Raw genomic sequence first — 7,348 nt, forward strand, 5'->3', positions numbered from 1 at the left:
ACAGACATTAGATCAATGTATGGCCTGGATGTGGCACAAATGTTACCGAATTTTTTCTTTCTTTTTTTTTTTTTTTAATTTGGTGTCCATTTTGTTCAATGTATGATACTGTAATGTGTTTATATTGCAAATTAAATTTGTCTATTAAAAGCAATAATAACACTTTGTCATGCCGTTTATAAATGCTAACATATTAATGCACCATAAAAATACGACATTGTTTTTCCACAAAATATTTTAATTGGAAAAAAATTAGCTTAGTACCGGGATTACAAGATTTCCTGTTAGCTGAAAGTCATGTTGGTGAGTAGGAGTGGGAACCTCTTGGTACCTCACGATACGATACGGTTTGCGATACAAAGCCCACGATAACGATGATCTGATGATATGGCGATACAACGATTATCGATACATTGGTCAGGAAATCATTCTAGGATATTCTAAAAACAACTAATAAACAGAAAAACCAGCTTGTGCTGTGAATTAGAATGAGTTTATGACTAGTAGATGTCCAATCCATTTGAACTGGGAGGGTGGCAGCTTCTATGGCCATCAGTGGCAGCCAATGCCAGGCAACAGGGTCATTTGGTGACATTTTAGGTCATTACTTGTTGATTTTCAGTCACTTCCTTTTGATTTTGGGGCATTTTATGGGTCACTTTCTTTTGATTTTGGGTTACAGAACAGGAACTGACTCGAGAATGTCCCCGAATGAATACGAAGTGACTCAAACTCAACAGGAAGTGACCTGTAAATGCCCTAAAATGAACAGAAAGTGGCCTGTAAATGGCCCTAAATTTGAAAAGAGTGACTGCGAATGCTCTAGTTTCGAGTAAACGAGCGTTCATTCGCCCTTCCTGGTCTTAATGGATTGGGCATCGAGCGCTATCAACGGCAGCTGTACAGTTAATTGAAACACTATTATGGTGGAAGATTTTGGTAGCAACATGTTGGTTCCTTTTTTTTTTTTTTTTTTTTTTTTTTAAAGACATTGACACCTTTTTCAAATGATATCTCGATTCTTGCAGGAGCATATCGATAACCTTTTGGGATACAAAGCTGCTGACAATGATCAGCGTCACCTGGTCCTAGGCTCACCCAGGCCCGGAGTGACTAATCGGGAGCTTCTGGACGATTCCAGAAGGGCCGGCCGGCCAGATGGGCCGGTCCGCGTTTTATTAAAAAAAAAAAAAAAAAAAATTACACTGTTATCATTTTTTGTTTGGTATTTATTTATGACAGTGTCACTGAGTATAACTTACATTCTGTTACCGCTGTCCCTGTGGGCCGTCTTAAAAAAAAAAAAAAACAGTATTATTTTTTTTTCCAGACTCATCCTCACGTGTGCAGACGAAAAATACAGCATGCAGCTCCGCCCCCTAATTGTAGTCTGTATTGAGCCAAATTAGCTGCTATCTCGGTGCTCGGATGGATAAAAAGAGCAAGGGTGGCGCTGAAAAATAAGAATTAAAAAGAGAAAAGCACTCGTGAAAGAATCGGCAAAATGCGCGAAAATAGCTAATTTTTTTCATGCAACGACCTTGCTGCCTCAAACTACAGAGGATTACAACGAAAGTGGTAAGGCCAGATGGCGAATAAAATGCAACTTGCACCGTGTGATACGACAATATGTAATTGTGGAAACTTTGGCTTCTTGTAGCACCTCACAAGGGATATGTAGCAGCAAGCATTAGCCATAATGAACACACCACAGGTGCAGAGCTGGAAGGTAGGATTGCCATGTCGTTCAGCGAGTGAACATTAGAATTAATATAATCAATTACGTGGCGTTTTTAAAGTGGAAATGGAAAATGGATAATAGTATCATTAGAAGTTGTTACAATGTGCAATACGTATTCTTTATTTTTCATATTGTTATGTTGCTATGTTTGTTTTATCTGTAAGCACTCATTTTGTTAATATTTGATGTTGCAGAAAAGGTCTTATTTATTCATTTATTTTGGGGCTGCCAAAATTATCGCGTTAACGGGCGGTAATTAATTTTTTTAATGAATCACGTTAAAATATTTGACGCAATTAACGCACATGCCCTGCTCAGACAGATTTAAATGACAGTACAATGACATGCCCACTTGTTAATTGTGCTTTATGGAGTTTTGCCGCCCTCCGCTGGCGTTTGGGTGCGACTGATTTTATAGGCTTCAGCACCCATGAGCATTGTGTAAGTAATTATTGACATCAACAATGGGACCCTCGTGAGGAATAAGCGGCATGGAAAATGAATGAATGAATGAACAATGGCGGGCTACTAGTTTATTTTTTGATTGAAAATTTTACAAATTTTATTAAAACGAAAACATTAAGAGGGGTTTTAATATAAAATTTCTATAACTTGTACTAACATTTATCTTTTAAGAACTACAAGTCTTTCTATCCATGGATCGCTTTAACAGAATGTTAATAATGTTAATGCCATCTTGTTGATTTATTGTTATAATAAACAAATACAGTCCTTATGTACCTTATGTTGAATGTATATATCCATCTTGTGTCTCATCTTTCCATTCCAACAATAATTTACAGAAAAATATGGCATATTTTATAGATGGTTTGAATTGCGATTAATTACAATTAATTTTTAAGCTGTAATTAACTCGATCAAAAATTTTAATCATTTGACAGGCCTAATTTATTTTTCAAATGTATCATTTAATATAGTTTTTTTTAAAATCCATTTTTAAATTTGTTCAAAATATGTTGTGTTGCACTTGTTAAAATAAAGCCACCTTGTTAAACAACCATGACCTGCACTGAATTGGAATACACAGAATTACAGTACACGGCTTTAGAGAACACTGAACTTAACACGTGTATGCATAATGACATAATTTTAAATGAGTGGGCCGGTCTGAGGCATAAAATTCCAGGGCCGAAAATGAGTCCCACTCCGGCCCTGGGCTCACCCATCAGTGCAATCAAGGCAGTGACACAAAAACAAGGATTAGGAGCTCAGTTTGAATAATAGCATTCAAACATTGAAACAGTTACAGCAACACAGAGTAAACACTTTCTCCCTCCATATGTTGTTCTGCAAACAATTTTGAATTACTTGCAGACATGGCACATCACTTGACTACACAGGCCATTTTATTAACACTCTGTTGAATAACTTGTTTAGCAGTCAAGAAGTGACTTACAAACACAATTATGACTGAATAAAGCATTTACCATAAAAATTTCCGTATGCCGAGATATCGTGTCCTGAATTCTGCGTGTTCTCCTCTTTAGTTTCGCAGCGGATGCTTGCCTTCAGGGTGCGCACGCTGTTGTGGCGTCACACGTCAGCCGTTAAATTTCAGATTTTTAGCTTGTCTAATCTGCACGGTTCGCTGTGGACCGCATCTGGCGCACTGACGTTCAGCGGGCGTGATTGCTATGTGAATCTGGCGAGTTGAGGGATCTGAAGGCGCGCTGCTCTTACTGTTGTTTTTTATTGGTCAATATCTTGTTCACCTGCCTAATCTTGCTTGTACTTGTGTTGCTGCCTGTAATGCTCAAATATGGTATAGTTGCACGCGGCTTATCGATTGTGCCGGACAAACGAAAACGAAGCTATTTATTCACAATGAGAAAAAAAAGAAAGCAAACAAAAGTAATGTGTAACGCAGATGACAATTTGAAAAGTATTGGAGTAAAAAGTACTGATACATGCTGTAAAATGCAGTGAAGTAAAAGTAAAAAGTACTAGAGCTGCAGCTATCGATTATTTTAGTAGTCGATTAATCGATGAACTAGTTACTTCGAATAATGGAGTAATTGGATAAGGAACATAAAAAATTAAAATACCTGACCTGAGCCTCAAACGATATGAAAAAAATAAATAAATGAGGATATATGTACAACAAAAGAACAATTGGCCAACTTACATAGCATAATACCACTAGTTTAAATGCTATAAAATGCCAACGTTTTTTTATAATGCTCTTAACAAATAGTTCAAATACACATTCCCACAAAAAATGCCTAAACATACCTTTAAACTAAATTACGAATGCATTTAAAAAAACTTTAGCTCAAGCAAAAACTTAGCTTATGTTGGTCTTAACAGGGAGCAGCTGGGTTCAGTCATGTGCAATGAGGCAGACTAGAGGGCAGTGTAGCCACCCAGCCACTTTCAAAACAAACCATTACAACACCACTTTAACGAAACGAATACTCGAAGTAGCAAAATTTTAATTTGAATATTTTTTTTTCTAATCGAATACTCGAGTTAATCGCTTAATCGTTGCAGCACTAAAAAGTACCATTTCATATTTGTACTTAAATAAAGTACAGATACACAAAATTTTACTTAAGTTCATTCCACCACTGGTCACTAGGATCATTTCCATTCAGCAGCCAGGAGAATTTTCCTCAATGTTGAAAACAACAAGAAATTGCACCCCCTTTAGATACTGTAGATCACTATAACAACACCAAATGCTTAAATTGTCATCATTAAACATCACACTTAGCACATCAAGTAGAGTAATGCACAAGTACAAATGAAATAAATTGGATTCTGAGCATTCTAAATGCATTGTAATACATTACAAAATGTAGCGTAATTGACAATAACAGCGACATACGATACGAACATTTCTCAATACACTCATGAGCATCGGCAGCATTAATGCTTGAGATAATGTAGTGATGCAATGACAGTGTATGTACAGCACAGTACAGTACAGTATTTGTGTGCGCGCGCTATGGGACGGTGTCATTTCTTAAGTGGATCCATTATGTTTGTGGTCAGTTCATTGTAATGCAATCCAAGACCATGCTTATAGGAGGGCTAGCCAAGATCCCTTAGGTAGACCATTAGACTTCCTGTTATAGACCCAGTGAAAACAATTACATTGATGCCAATATGACACACCATTTGTTTTTAGCCTGTATGCAAATGAAAGTGTTGTGTTGGCAATGGCTTGTCCTCATGCAACTTCACATCACCTATGAAAGCGCATACATATTGATGACAGCAGCATGTGAAGAAAAACCTTGAAGTCTGTGCTAGTCAACGTAAAAATTTAGCAAATGCATGGTCTCAGAAAGTAGATGAGATGAAAAGACTACAGGAATTACGTTGTCATTGTATTAGACTTAAATTGTAATGTAATTATGGTAAGAATAACATGGTAATATAGTGAGACAAAATCAGTGGCGCTGGAAGTCAGTCACAGCAGGGGGTGCTGAGGATCTTATTTTGTGTTTCCCATCAAATAACAGCTGTTTCTGTCCAAAATTGTCATGCTCACGCTCTTTCTCCATAAAAGCCTTGCACAATGCCAGTAAACATGCATTCTGGATAGTTTACTTACTACTACTAGGCTACTACAAAGATAGCGTTCTATTACAGTGGGTATTGGAGTTTTGTACAGGAATTAAAAGAGCCCATGTATCATAATGCAAATCCCCGCAGCTGGAGGGCGCAATTACACACACACACATTTAAAAACTAAATGTTTCCATAAGCTTCGCTTTAACACCCACTTTTCACAACACAAATAAATTGCACACGAATATCCAACAGTGCTCTGCGCGGCGGCAGCTTCATAGCAACAACAAACAATAATATGGTGACAATGCAAGTTCTCCACTGTCTAAATCTGCAGCTAAGTTTTCCTCCCTGGGCACTATTATAAACTATCTTAATCATTTTCATTTTCGACCTCGAATTGAAATTTAAAAAATGTAGCCGTTTTTGTGAAGAAAAAAAATCACCAAATTGTTTTTGCGCCATGTTAACGCCTACTCTGTCAACAATTTTCCCTAATACCAATGGCACCTTATTCAACATGAACAACAAGCGACAATGTTATCAACAACAAAAAAACTTTTTTCAACATATATATTTAGTTAAATTAAGTTAAATACATTATTGTTTCAATGTTTTATTTATTCATTTATTTGGGGGGGGGGGGGGGGGGTCTACCAAAACACTTTACTCCCAAACACTAGGGGGTGCCGCAGCACTCTCAATATCCCACTTCCCGTGCCAGTAGACATAATTAGTAACTATAAGTTTTGTAGTGAAAAATTTCATATTTCAAGCTAATAAAAACACCCCTGAAACTGTATAGATATGAAACAGAGTTGCAGCAATTACATAAGTGTCACGTCATAGTGGGTTGTGTCGTGTCGTTCATTAAAAAAAATATATATATATTACAGGTATTTGCCAGAGAACCAATGTCATTCCATGTTTGTGACATTTAAAAAAAATACAATTTATTGAGCCTTGGGAATTTTAAAATGACTTGTCTGATGTACAAGGTATTACAAGGACTCACCCCACCTCCCATGTCGGACTAAAAAAAAAAGTGCTCACAGAGGTCTCAGGACTGGGGCCTCCTCTAGAAGGGACTGTGAGGTCCCACTCAGAGAAACAGCCTTTGGTTAAAACCCTATCTCTGTAAAGGCCAGTAAGATCTGGAACAGTCTACAACTCGCGATCAGGCAGTGTTCTTCATTACAAACCCTCATAACCAACCTCAAGCAGTGGTTGAAAGTACAGTGTTGGCCAAAAATATTGGCACCCCTGCAATTCTGATAATGCTCAATTTCTCCCAGAAAATGATTGCAAAAACAAATGCTTTGGTAGTAATATCTTCATTTATCATTTTGCTTGCAATGAAAAAACACAAAAGAGAATGGGGGAAAAAAATTAAATCATTATCATTTTACACAAAACTCCAAAAACGGGCCTGACAAAAGTATTGGCACCCTTTGAAAAATCATGTGATGCTTCTCTAATTTGTGTAATTAACAGGACCTGTTACTTACCTGTGGCACATGGCAGGAGGTGGCAATAACAATCACACTTGCAGCCAGTCAAAATTGATTAAAGTTGAATCAACCTCTGTCCTGTGTCCTTGTGTGTACCACATTGAGCATGGAGAAAAGAAAGAAGACCAAAGAACGGTCTGAGGACTTGGGAAGCAAAACTGTGAGGAAGCATGGGCAATCTCAAGGCTACAAGTCCAACTCCAAAGATCTGAATGTTCCTGTGTCTACCATGCGCAGTTTCATCAATAGGTGTAAAGCCCATGACACTGTGGCTAACCTCCCTAGATGTGGACAGAAAAAAAATTGGCAAGAGATGTGGCGGGGCTCTTGCTCCCAAAAATGGCAACCGAAGCAGAATGATGTTTTTTGAAGTGTTTTTATTAACAACGTTCCCAACAAATAACAAGCAGTGTTCTGTGACAAAGTGCAAAAGTGATTATTTACAAAAGTTAATCCAACATTCACCATATTTACAAAAACATTAATTGCATGACAAATAAAATAAAAAGGTCTGTTACCTGATCTGCACCACTGCGTGACTCCAAATGACTGAGGTAGG

The sequence above is a fragment of the Corythoichthys intestinalis genome, chromosome 11 (genome assembly GCF_030265065.1).
Source record: "Corythoichthys intestinalis isolate RoL2023-P3 chromosome 11, ASM3026506v1, whole genome shotgun sequence".
Classification (NCBI taxonomy): Eukaryota; Metazoa; Chordata; class Actinopteri; order Syngnathiformes; family Syngnathidae; genus Corythoichthys; species Corythoichthys intestinalis.